The sequence below is a fragment of the Solanum stenotomum genome, unplaced genomic scaffold (assembly GCF_019186545.1).
Source record: "Solanum stenotomum isolate F172 unplaced genomic scaffold, ASM1918654v1 scaffold37095, whole genome shotgun sequence".
NCBI classification, from domain to species: Eukaryota; Viridiplantae; Streptophyta; class Magnoliopsida; order Solanales; family Solanaceae; genus Solanum; species Solanum stenotomum.
Genome location: NW_026034247.1, coordinates 14,322 through 29,056, shown reverse-complemented (window position 1 = coordinate 29,056; position 14,735 = coordinate 14,322). Strand labels below are relative to the sequence as shown.

The 14,735-nt window shown below is 28.2% G+C and overlaps 1 pseudogene; it reads left to right on the top strand.

The window, feature by feature from the left end:
* Positions 1–7,570: 7,570 nt before the first annotated feature.
* LOC125852558 (2-hydroxyisoflavanone dehydratase-like) lies at positions 7,571–14,043 on the top strand (annotated as a pseudogene).
* The last annotated feature ends 692 nt before the right edge of the window (positions 14,044–14,735 follow it).

Below are 14,735 nucleotides of genomic sequence, written 5' to 3'. Positions count from 1 at the left end.
TCTCCCCAGATCCCACTTAGTGGGATCTCACTAGGTATGTTGTTGTTATTGACTAAATTAATTTAGTTAATTTTTAAAATAGTATAATTAAATTAATTAACTCAATTTTTATCCATTTTTTAAAAATTATTTTGCTTCCGTGAACAACCCTAGCTTATACACACATTTAGTGTGCGGTTGGCATGATTGAAATAATTTTCTAGAAAAATAAGTTTGTTTCTTACTTGTTTACTTGTAATCGAAACGTAAGTAAACATTATTATTTTGAAAGTATTTATATACAATCTAGATAAATACTATGGGAGGTTGGATGATATGTGTTTGAGTGGGAAGGACACAATCGATGTGAAATGTTAATTGTGAATTTTTTTTTCCTACACAGGTCATTGCTCATTTTCAAGGAACTAATTTTTTTGAAAAAAAAATATTGATCAAATAAACATGAAAAAAATTAAAAATATTTTCTTGCGTACCGAACACACCTTAATTAAATTACTTCGTGATGGGCCATCTTGCTACTCCTTCTGACTGCCATGTTAGTGCTTATCTTTTGATACTATAATTAGCAATGTTAACATTAAAATTGATTTAACAATTTTAGGGAAAAAAGCCTTTGACATGAAGTGCATGAAAAGACATTAAAAACACTTTGGAATAATGATACCTAGTTGACATCAAAGGTCATATATATGTTTTGCTTTACAGAAATTATGTACTAGGTATACTTTGATGGAATCTTATGTGAATTTTTTATGTGTGGAATCTGTACTAGCTAGTAGCTTTATAATTACAAGAACCATATAAGTATTAAGTTTATGGATTTTATGCTAATTGAGTAATGATAGATTAATGTAGAGATTTTTTTTTAATGCTATGCTTATTGGCTATTGCAATGTTGCAAGTTGGCATTTTTCTATTATACATGGTTAGTAAATGATGGAACAATATATGAGAATTGAAATAATGTTATTCTTTTGACTAGTGATCATGATTTGTACAACTATAACAAAAATATTTTGGTATATAAATTTGCATGGTCGGACTCAAACATTTACATGGTCCCTTCCTTACCACTGAACATTCAATCAATTATGCTAGTGGTTCACAAGTTAATATACATATGTATAAAATTTTTTAAAAAATATACATATATATTTATTTAATTTTCTAGTATAAATATAGAGTTTACGAAAAAGCTACTGAGATTAATTATTAGTAACTTAGAATTTTATACATGAGCTATCACGAAGAGGTTTCATTTTTGCACAGCCTTTGGATATGTTTGCTACGAAGGAAAATATTTTTTTCTGAAACATCAATGGATTATTTATGGAAAAATTACTTAAATACACAACACTTCTTTACCTATTCTCAATATTTCTCTACTCTTTTACTAAAATACAAAAATCCCTTATTTTCCCCCAATTCAACTTAACCGGATACTTTATTAGTTTAAGTATCCGCCCGTTATTAATTAAAGTATCAGCGCTGCTATATTATGCATCCGCCCGTTAATTAAGTATCTGTGCTGCTAACAACTTAATAATTTAAGTATCCGTCCGTTATTAATTAAAGTATCCGCGCTGCTATATTATGCATCCGCCCGTTAATTAAGTATCCGTGCTGCTAACAACTTAATAATTTAAGTATCCGTCCGTTATTAATTAAAGTATCTGCGCTGCTATATTAAGTATCCATACTGCTATATTATATATCCGAAAAACACTAAAAAAAGGGATTTTTGGTAATTAATGAAAGAATAGGGAAAGAAAGTAATTTCTTTCTTATACTATGTCATTTGCCTAATTTTTACATTATTTATTCTGTTCGACATGTAAGTAAAAATACAATTTCAAAAATATTTATATATAAATATTATGAGAGGTGATATGAAATGGTGGAGATGAGGCTATGAGACTTAGGCATGCCAAAGCCCAATGTGATTCTCAAAGAGATCAAACATCAACCACTGACTATGGGCAAGTTGTAGCAACCTTTTTTGCAAATTGGGCTCTTCAAGTATCCATAGCCTCTTTCTACGCTTACATCTCTGTATCTTGGGTTTAACACATGTATGGACCCTTTAACAAAATAGGAGAAAATTATGATACAACAACCAATAAATCTATATTTACTTTTTAAAATTTTACTCTAAAATAATTATCTAACAAAGTTTAGAGTACTATTTTAATAGCAAATTTATATACTCAATTTCTTATTTCACGCGTGATTAGAAATTATTATTTGACTAATTATTTGCTTATGTTTCTCTCACAAATACAATTTGTATTTCTCTTCTACGTCGTGACTCCATCAATTTAGCATGATTTACTTTTAATTTTTTCAAGCTCAAATAAGAGATTTTCCTAAATTCACACTTTTGTGATTATTCATATTTTAATTAACGATAAGTATATCTATGAATTTCTTCTTCTCATGGCATGACTATTACTGAAGGGAAGTCGTCCAAACATAATGTATTAAAGATGTATGTAATTGTTTTAACATATACACTATATCATGATACATCGCATATCGAAAAGATATTATGATACATCATATATCAGAAATGTATCATTATGTAATGTATCAGAAATATATCATGATACATCATGCAGCGGAAATGTATCATTTTGCAATGTGATCAGAAAAATATCATTATACATTATGTAGCCGAAAAATATCATTATGGAATGTATAAAAAAATGTATCATTATGTAATGTATCAAAAAGGTATCAAGATATATCATGTATCAGAAAGATATCATGATACATCATGTATTAGAAATGTATCATCATGTAAATGTATTAAATAGGTATCATGATACATCATGTATCGAAAATATATCATTATGTAATGTATCGAAAATGTATTATTATGTAATGTATTGAAAAGGTATTTTTGATACATCATCTATCGGAAATGTATTGTGATATCATCAATTACATAATCTATGTAATTGTTCTCTGTGTTCAAGATCCCAAAATTTCGTACTAGAAGTTGAATAGTTGACATAATTGATACACCACAACAATAAACTAACTTTGATACTTCAATCCACAGCCCAATAAACAAAAAGAAGATGAAGGTAATGGGATAAATAAAAATCGTCAGAATTTGTTTTTTTTTTTTATATTTTTTTTTGAGATAGATTGTTACTGAAATCTTGTTTACAATTCTTCAACAAATTAATAACGTAAATTTTATAAATATAATTGATCACAATATTACGTTAATTACTTGCTTCCGTTAAGGAGTTGCACATTTAATAACAACAAACTAAATTGTGTCAGTGATATAATTGCACCAAAACTCTGATACAAATTAAAAAAAATATTGATATTATATAACTAACAAAAATCTACTTGCGCAACATATTTATATCTGCACTATAACCTTTTATGAAATTTTCTTATACTAATATTAATCTTTAATTCACAAAATTTAGCCTGCATAATTATTGTATAATCAATACGTATATATAATACATAATTTATATATTTATTATGCACTTGTTTTGCACTAAGTATACAACGGTACGTTACCGCTGCATTAATGGATGAAAATCGGGTTCGAGCTTTGGGTATGGAGAAAATCTTGTTGGGAGCGCCATCCCCGAATGGGACCTGCAGAGCGCGATTCGAATTTAGTCGGAGCTCCAATGTGGGTTCTGGACATCGGGCGGAAAACCAAAATTATTTTTTTTAAAAAAATGGATGAAAATATTTTTAACTGTCTAACTAAGTAGGCGTTTGGCCATGCGATATCATATCACGATATGGTGTCGTGAGATGAAATCAGCGTTTGGACATGCGATTTTACGCTGATTTCATCTCATGATTCCATATCATGAGAGATGATATCATATTCTCCAAAAACCATGATATGGAATCACCATGTGATTTCATATCATGATTTGAGATATTTTAATACAATAATTGATCCATGAGTTTATATTTTGTTAAAACAACCCCACATTTATATCTACTAACCATTTGTTTTATATGTAAATAAAATTTATAATCACATCATTACTTTTTAAAATTTATTATTCTCACCAATATAAAATTTATTATCACTTTAAATTTGGTGAATATAAATGATAAAGTAGAAATTCATTTGGTGAATATAAATGAGAACAAAGGGAGTAATACTTTTTTGATTTTTCATAATAAAAAAAAACGTCTTAATCTTATGACTAAGCATAATATTGATAAAAGACAATTTTCATTGGCGGTGCCGCACTTTCTTAATCTTAGTATTTGCAAAATGTTCGTTCACATGACTGAAGGATATCAAGTCCAATTGATTGAGGACTTAGGAAAATTTGATCAATTAGTTATTAATATTTAGTCAAGTGGACTAGTTATAATTTTTTTGATTAAATTTTATTAGAAGTGTTTTTGACTCAAACTTGTGGTAACTTTTTAAAATTTCGTTATTCAATAATATTTAACTATTGATTTTTCTTGTAAATAGTTAGAAGTTAGTGATGTTTGTTAATTTTTATCTTAGTGCATTTAACTTCTAAGTTAATATTTACTCACTAATGTATGTTTTTTTTCTACTTTATAGGTTATTTGTAAGAGTAGTTGAGAGATATGAACATATCAAGTACAATTTATGTTCAATTTTTTTTAATTAAATTAAAGTTAGATGAAACAATTATTTAATTGAAGAACAAATAACTTTGTAATAATTTATTATGCGATTTTATAATTTTTGTTTATTTGATAAGATTGAATAAACAATTGGGGCCATTTTAATAGTTTTACAACTTATGAGATTTTTATGTTTATGAGAAAATATACAACACAAAAATTCCATATCGCATGTCCAAACAAACCTTCAATTTCATCTCATGATTCCATATCATGATACCATATCATGATTTCATATCATGATACCATATCGCATGGCCAAACGGGCCCTAAATATATTAAGATCCCAATTTCTTATTTTTAGATGTACTTGTAAACAAGTTACGATTAATAATTAGATTATATATATAGTTTAAGTTATATCTAAGAAGTTTCTAGATTATGCTTAAGACGCGATGCCAATTTGTTAAAATGACTCCAATAATATAATTTTGCTATATGTTAAGACTTAAGATCATCTCCCTGGTATTATATTTCCTCGTTCAATTTTATTTATTGAAAGTTGATATATTAAAAATTGATGTTCATTTTATTTGTTTAATTTTAAAAAAATCAAGAAATAATTTATTACTTAGTTCTTATATTCTTATTATTAATTATATTCATTTCTTAAATATATTTTCTAAAACAATATATTCAGTGGAATTTCACAAGTAGGGTTGAAAGAGGGTAGAGTGTACGCAGGTCTTACTACTACCTCGTAGAGATAAAAATATTATTTTCGAAAGAATATTTAAAAATTAATATAATTAAATTAAATTATTTTATTTATTACTTCTTAAATGGTATATTAAGTCAGCAAATTGAGTAACATTTATCGAAGAACTCCTTTTATTTACATTTATAGATAAAAAAATAAAAAAGGTAGGAGTAATTGAATTAAAATGCCCAACATAAAATGGAGAGGTATCCTCTCAATAAACTATTTCACATTATACACATGATCAACTATGCGCCAATCTGGTTTTGATTAAAATATAAAATAACGGTTTCACCTAATGCAATAATGCCTGGATTATAAATAAATAAATAATAACAAAAAAAACTTTAAAATTGGAGGAAAACAAGAAAGTAAGTAACCCCATATTTTTATTTACTATCGTGATTCATAAAATATTAATAAAATGGAGAGGTGCCCTCTCAATTTCTGATTGCTTTATGTTGCATTCTATCGTTGTGGTTTATTTTTCTGATTTTGATTTAACATAAATTTTAAGAAAGTGAAAGTAAATTGAATTTTGTGATATTAAATTAAGAATATGCATAATATATTAACACTACAAGAAAATATGAAATTAACTATAAAAATTATCAATAATTTCAACTAATCAGTCGCTAAAACACTCCTAACTAATTGAATTTTCTTATAATTCATTGTTAAGTACGATTAACATGAATTTTTTGTTATTTATCTATGAATTTTTTCCATTGCTAATTATTCATTTGCTCATAGAGTGCAAAATGCTTTTTAATCTTTTAATTTTAAACATAGCATGTGAAAAGTTAAATTAAAATAAAAAATATCTTCTTAAAAAAATTAAAAAGAAAAATAAGATAAACATACTAAAACTAAAACTAAGGGAATAATAAAATTTATAGTTTACCTAAATCTCGTAGTGTTAAAAGCTAATTACATTTATTTCCTATTCTTTTCCAAATTATAAAAATCTCTTAAAAATTATGGATTTCGGATACATAATTGAACTTCTAGATACATCAGTGGACTTCTGAAAACATTAGCAGACATCCAGATACATAGATGAGGGATGTATCCGAGAAGGGAGGGATGTATCAGAGAGGGAATAGGATATCCTGATACATCTCTGGACTTCTGGATACATCGACAGATATTCAGATACATAGATGAGAGATGTATACGAAAGGAGAAGGATATATCAGAGAGGGAAGTAATGTATCCGAGAGGGGGATACAGATGTATCAGCGAGAGAAGAGTGACGTATCCGAGTTTTAAACTTTTTTAAATAGTATTTTTTTAAAAAAAATTATGATAAAATAAAATGTGCATTTAAATAATTTTTCCTAAAATTTATTCAGTAGGCATAATGCCTAGTGACATATTTGATTACTAGTATATTTTATAATTTGCTATATTTGGTGATATATGCAGATCCGTTGCCGGCACAGATTCCAATATGTCATCCCTCCATAGTCTTGATACTGCCAATCATATTGGATGGATAATAATTTTTTTATTACTTAGAAAAGGTTCAAAAAGTGTTGTTAACGTATTAAAAATATTAAGAAATGTCCTACTGGATCAAATATACCTTCTTTAAGCTATTGGGTCAAAAATGCTTTTCACGTATCAGAAATTATTCAAAATAAAAAATATCTTCCTCCTCCCACTTTATTAGATCAAAAATATTATTAACCTATTAAAAATAATTCAAGAAGGAAAAATTTGAACAAATTTTAATAGGTTACAGGACATTTTGATCTAATAAGTGAAAATATGACATTGTAAAATCATTTTTAATACGTTAAAGACATTTTGACCCAAAAATTGAAAGGAGGGACATATTTGATTCAATCAATAGTGAACGAAGAACATTTTAAAACCATTTTTAATACATTAAGGTCATTATTTAACCTTTTACAATTTGAATAAAAAAAAATATTTTTTCTAGATCTCTAATAACTATAAAACAAAAATAAAAATATTATAAACAACTAGAAAAAAGGATTGGAACTACTAAAACAATCAATAATGTACTATAAAAAGTATCTCTTATCTATAAAATCCAAAGGGTGATTTCAATGTTTGAAATCCAAATTCTCATAAGCCTCTCAACACTAATTATTTGGTCATCATGGAAAACAATGTTGAGGTTGTTAAAGATGTATATAATTTCTTTCGAGTCGAATGTTTTTATGACGTACATGGTACATGTTACCATTCACCATCGCATGCAGACAACTAATTAATGACGTTTCCTCCAAAGACATTACTATCTCGCCTGATGGATGTCTCTGCTAGGCTCTATCTTCCAAATTAAAAACACTGTAATTACTCCCAACCAAAAGCTCCCCGTATTAGTCTATTATATTACCACGGCGGAGGACTAGTTATCGAATCCCCCTTTACCAATTGGACTCATCGTTACGTAAATCTCTTAACTTCACAATTAAACGCCATTAATATCTGTAAACTATAGGTTAGCCCCAGAGAATGACGTGCCAACAATCCATAATGATGGTTGGACCGCACTTCAATGGGTCACTTCTCATGCTAACAAAGACGACTTTGTAACCAATTATGACCCATGATTAAAAACCTATGGTGATTTTGATAAACTCTTCTTAGTCGGAGACAGTGCTGGTGGTAATATATATAGTTTTTACTATGACAATGAGAGCAGGTAAAGAAAGTTTAAATTGTGGTGTGGGGATATGTGGTTCAATTCTTGCTTTTCCATACTTCTTATAAGATTTGGATAAACATTTGTCCATCACTAGAACAAGGATTATCTCCAATGATTAATCCACTTGCTAAAAATGCACCTAGTTTATCGGTGTTGGGTTGCTCAAGACTTTTAGTTTGTATCGCGGAGAAACATGAGTATATTTCTGGAGAAACGTTAATTCGATTTGTTGAAGGTGTTAAGAAAAGTGGATAGAAAGGAGAATTGAATTAGGTTATTGAACTTGAAGAAGTTGGTAATTCGTTTCAAATATGTAAACCTGGATGTGAGAAAACTAAAGATATGATGCATTATGCTTCTTTTATTCACAACAAGTGATTAAAACCAAAATAAAATAAAATAAAATGAAATGTTATTGCAACATAATACAACTAACTAGCCATTATCTTCCGTTTCAGATTGTTTGAAAATTATAATTTTGAATGTCGTACGTCAATTTGTGTTATTGAGCTACTTTGTCCTTTTGTGTTATGTCAGTGCACAGTAATTTTTTTCAAGGTGACCAAATTCATAATGTGTGAAATTATTTAGTTGATGTTGAGTTTAGGAATCTCCTTTATCACCTAAACAGTTCTATTGTACGGTATTTTTGTTATTTAGAGCTAATATTCTCTAGTGCAAAAAGTGACGCATACATATATTCTTGTTGCTTACCAAATGAGACGTACTGAATTGAAACAAGAATGCATAGATCCCTCATTTAATTATGATCATGCTGAAGTTCCATATCAATGGGCTGGGCTTGGGCTAGTTTTTTGGGTTAAGTTAGGTCCAATGTAACGTCCAAAAATTTACTCATCGTTCACCTAGTAAGTTGCTATAGGAGTAAATCCCTAGCTAACAACCTCAAAAATTATTCGTAAGGAGCATCAATGTATCTAATTAACTCGATATATGCCATGAACAAGATACACGAAGATCAATAAATCAGGAGTAAATCACATAAATATGCTATATTATAAAAATATTTACCATCTATGGCGACATAATTTTTCTAACTAAATATAACACTTTTTTGGAATTAAGAAAATTGTACAGTCTTCGCCTCTTTTCAGCCCTTTTTCCTCTTCTTCTTTTTACTCTTCTGCTTCTTCGTCTCTTTTTTTGACATTATTTATCTTCCTCCTCTTTTTTTTTTTGTTCTTCTTCTTCTTTGAACTTTTCATTTAAATAACTATTTTCAAATAAGTTTTTGCCCATATTTCACTATTTTTACCCAATTAAACAATATGAAAAGAGAAATAGAAAGATCGAAAATTTGTACAAAATCACGTTTTTAAGCAGAAATTCTCTAAAATTACAGAAGCAGGAGTTCACCATTGATGGTCATTATAAAGCTTCAAATTTTGAATTCATTATTTGAATTTTACGAATTTGTGATTAGTTTGGATAGGTAGTTCCTACAAATAATTGAAAATGTCGTATGAAGTTTATATCTCAATTTTAAGAGGGTTTGGTTAAGTTTATAATTGATTTTAGGAGAAATATTAGATTGAAACTCGAAAAAGGTGAAATTTATGGAACTGTATTGCAATTGTATTAAAGTTGTATTTTAGATATGTTTCATAATTGTATTAAAATTATGAACAATACATTCATAATACATATTACAAACTTCACTCCTTTTTTAGTGATATCAACCAAAATTATTTAAGTAATACATTTATAACATAGGCACAATACATAATTGCAACATCACTCATGTTCTTAGAGATACAAACCAAAATAATTTATAAGACACATATAATACATATTTTATTCATAAACAATACAAGTTTAATTTAGTCTATAGATTATTGTCTTGTCTTTCGTTAGTTACATTTTCATTGTTAATTTTCTCTTCTAATTCAACTTTAATATTGTAATACACTTTTAACGCAAATTTAATTCATTTTGTAGTTTATTATTTGTTACTATTAGATTACTTGTTTAATTCATTATTGATATAAATTTAATTCACTCTATAGATCATTGTCTGGTGTTTCCTTAGTTACATTTTTTATCCATGCATAATTTTCTCTTCTAATTCAACAATGCACTTTTAATACAAGTTAATTCATTTTGCAGTTTATTGGTTGATTTGTTATGATTGAATTACTTGTTTAATTCATTATTGATACAAGTTTTATTCAGTTTACAAATCACATAATGCTCTTTCATTTGCTACATTTTGCATTCATGTTTAATTCACTTCTAATTCAACTTTATTATGTGCGTAATACATTTTTAATTCAAGTTTAATTCATTTGGCAGTTTATTATGTCTCTTCATTTGTTACGATTAGATTACTTGTCTAATTAATTATTGATACAAGTTTTATGCAGTTTATGAATCATTAACTGCTCTTTCGTTTGCGATTAGTTTGGATAGGTTGTTCCAACAAATAATTAAAAATATCGTTTGGAGTTTATATCTCAATTTTAAGAGGGTTTGATTAAGTTTAGAATTGAGTTTAGGAAAAATATTAGATTGAAGCTCGAAAAGGATGAAGTTCACAGAACTATATTGCGTTTGTATTAAAGTTGTATTAGATATGTTTCATAATTGTATTAAAATCATGAACAATACATCCTACATTTATAATACATATTGCAAACTTCACTCCTTGGCCTTTTTTTAATGATATCAGCTAAAATAATTTAGGTAACACACTTATAATACATTTATAATACACACACAATACATTTTTAATACATATTGCAAACATTACTCACGTTCTTAGAGATACAAACCAAAAGTAATTTATAAGACACATATAATACATGTTTTATTCATGAATAATACATTTATAATATGTATTGCACACTTCACTCCTTTCTTACGGATACCAACAAGAATAATTTAGGTAACACACTAATAATACATTTATAAGACATGCACAATACATTTTTAATACATATTGCAACCATCGCTCATTTTCTTAGTGATAAAAGCAAAAATAATTTATAAGATACATATAATATAAGTTTTATTCATGATGAGAGGAAGTTGCTCGGATGGTAAGCACCCCTCACTTTCAACCCGAAGGTTGCGAGTTCGAGTCACCAAGGGAACAAAAGGGGTGGGAGCTCCTAGGGAGGGTAAAAAAAAAAGTTTTATTCATGAATAATATGAGTTTAATTCAGTTTATAGATAGTTGTCTTGTCTTTCGTTAGTTATGTTTTTCATTCATTCTTAATTTTCTCTTCTAATTCAACTTTAATATTGTGTAATACAATTTTAAAGCAATTTAATTTATTTTGCAATTTTTGATTTATTTGTTACTATTGGATTACTTGTTTAATTCATTATTGATACAAGTTTAATTTATTCTATAGATCATTGTCTAGTCTTTCATTAGTTACGTTTTTTATTCATGATTAATTCTCTCTTCCAATGCATCTTTAATATTTGTGCAATACACTTGTAAATACAATTTTAATTCATTTTGCAATTTATTGATTGATTTGTTACGATTGAATTACTTGTTAAATTCATTATTGATACAAATTCATTCAGTTTACAGATCATAGAATGCTCTTTCGTTTGCTACATTTTGCATTCATATTTAATTCTCTTCTAATTCAACTTTAATATGTGTGTAATACATTTTTAATTCAAGTTTAATTCATTTTGCAATTTATTATGTCTCTTCATTTGTTACGATTATATTATTTATTTAATTAATTAATTATGATACAAATTTTATTAATTATACAAATCATTGACTACTCTACGAAAGAAAGTAGAGAGAGAGAAAGAAAAAGGAAAAAAAGCAACAAAAAGAGAGAGAGAAAGCAACAAAAAAAAAGCAAGAAAGAAAAAAGCGACAAAAAGAAAGCAAGAAAGAAACAATAACAAAAAGAAAACAAGAGAGAAAGAACAACATAGAGAAAAAAAGAGAGAAAGAGCGAGAACGAGAGATAAAAATTAAAAAGCTGAGAGAGAAAAAAGAGAAAGAGACGAGAGAGAGAAAAATCTAATAAAATATATAGTATTTTTATATATTGCTATAAATGATAATAATTAAAGAGTATATTTAAAATAAGTAATTATTTTTTAAAAGAGATCCACTCAAGTAATTAATCCATAAATGAATCAAATTATAATACAAGCAAAAGTTCTAGGATTCACACAAAAGAAATTCATCATTTCCCAACAAAGAGTTGTTTAATCCATTTTGGGGTAACAAAGAATGGGAGAGACCCAAAGTAGTAGTAACATGATAACAAGAACAACTTGTTATTATAGCTCAAATCTAGGCAGACAAGCTAGATTTCTAAGAATCACCAAGTTGCTCTAGGATTTTGTCTTTATACTGAGTTAATATTTCAAATGGTCACTTAACTATTCACTCTTCTCTCAGAAAGTCACTCAACTTTCGATTTTAACTAAAAAGTCACTCAACTACGCACTTTTCTCTCAGAAAGTCACTCAACTTTAAATTTTATCTCAAAAGTCACTCAACTATCCACCCTTCTCTCAGAAAGTCACTCAACCTATTAAATTAATATTTTAATTAAGATTTGTTGATATAAATTTTTTATTTAAAAACCAAATTTAAAAAAAATAAAAAAAATATCCATTTAAATCATTTAATGACCTGCTCCACTTGACCCGACCCGCTAAAAATATAACATTTACCCATTTTATTGATTCTTTCTCCTCCTCTATTTTTTTTCTAGTTCTCCATTGCTGTTTCTTCTTCTTCTTCTAGTTCTCCATTTAATTCCATTTCTTTTAGCGATAAGTAAGTGAACTGCTAAAAGAAGCAAAAACAGTTATCAAAGTGCCCTCTTTCCAAATACTTATCGCCTAAGGGGTTTCCAGGACGTTCCCCTGGACAATATTGTCATTTGCCACAATGTGGTTGGAGCTTATCAGAGTCTCTCACAAGACAACAACACTTCTGTCATCAATTCCTTTAGCTTGCATTCTTGTTATTGCCTAATATAGGTATTGCACGGTTTAGTCTTGTTCGTCATGGGATCAATCAGATCATGGTGTGGCTCAGCGACAAGCAAAATTTCATATCGCGTGATGGGACATTGTCTAAATCTGACCAAGGAATTGAGAAATAAAACGGGAAAAAAATCATGCATCAATTTTTTTTAATTTCATACATAATATAGAGCTTGAAATTAGATGCCTAAATTAAAATTTAACTAAAAGAGGAAGAGGAAATATCAATGGAGAACTAGAAAAAAGCACAAGAGGAGGAGAAAGAGTTAATAAAATGGGTAAATATTATATTTTTAGCGGGTCGGGTCAAGTGGAGCAGGTCATTAAATGGTTTAAACAAATATTTTTTTATTTCTTAAAATTTGGTTTTTAAATAAAAAATTTATATCGACAAATCTTAATTTAAATATCAATTTAATAGGTTGAGTGATTTTCTGAGAGAAGAGTGGATAGTTGAGTGACTTTTGAGATAAAATTCAAAGTCAAGAAAAGTGCATAGTTGAGTGATTTTTGAGTTAAAATTGAAAGTTGAGTGACTTTCTGAGAGAAGAGTGCATAGTTAAGTGACCATTTAAGATATTAACTCCTTTATGCTTGTTCTAGCTCAAATAAAGGAGTTAATATCTCAAAAGGTCACTCAACTTATTAAATTTTATTTTTGTATCAATAAAATCACTTAACTTACACTTTTATATCATTAAACAAAGTTGAGCTGGGTTGTTTGAAGATATAAAAGTGTAAGTTGAGGATTAATCCTTTAGTTGAAAAACCTTCAAGATTGGCAGAATTGGGTTGTTTGAAGATTTTGGTGTGTGTAGCGGAGAAAGATGAGCTGAGAAATTTGGGGATTTGTTATGCAGAAGCTGTGGAGAAAAACGGAAAATCAGTATAGGTGATTGAAGTTGAAGGAGAAGGATATTGCTTTCAGATTTTGAATCCTGAGAGTGACAAAGCCAGAAATCTGATTAATTGTATTGCTAATTTTATCAAATTGTGAAGTGTGTTTATGTATTGAGGAAATTAAATGAAATAATATCTCCATTCTCCTTATTATGATCAAACAATAGCACATATATTCTCATGTCTAGGACTAGTGTCAGCACATAGCCAAAGTCTTTTATGTGTACCTAACATTCACTTTTCCTAGTCGAGTACCTTGTGAGGGCCTTTGACAAAAAGATAAGGCAATACTGCAGAGAAGCAAAGGTTTCCAACACCACATATTTTTAGTTTCAACTTCAAATACTCGATTTATTCATGGGAATTTTTACCTGGAGATTAGTTATACCTGGCACTGTCGTCGTTGATGAAGATTTTCTCGAAATCTCCATGGTCGATTAACCATGGTTCTTTTTTTATTTTGGGGTTTACATGAACATGAGAGGCAATGCTTTCCAAGAATCTTCGTAAATTTCAGAAAAAGGATGCTTTACCCTGGAGCAAGTGGGTATTCTACAGAGAGGATAATATCGGTTAATTCGAAACTTAAGAGTGAAAAAAGAGCGAATTGATTTGTGGAAAATTTCTGAATCATTCATTCATCCCCAAACTTCTGTATTTGTACATGTATATTCACTATAAAACAACAAAATAATAAAACAAACTATACACCCATCACTTCCTAATTTGTACAAATATCAAGTATATGTAACCAACTATTATTCCTCACAAGCTTGTCATATGAGAGCA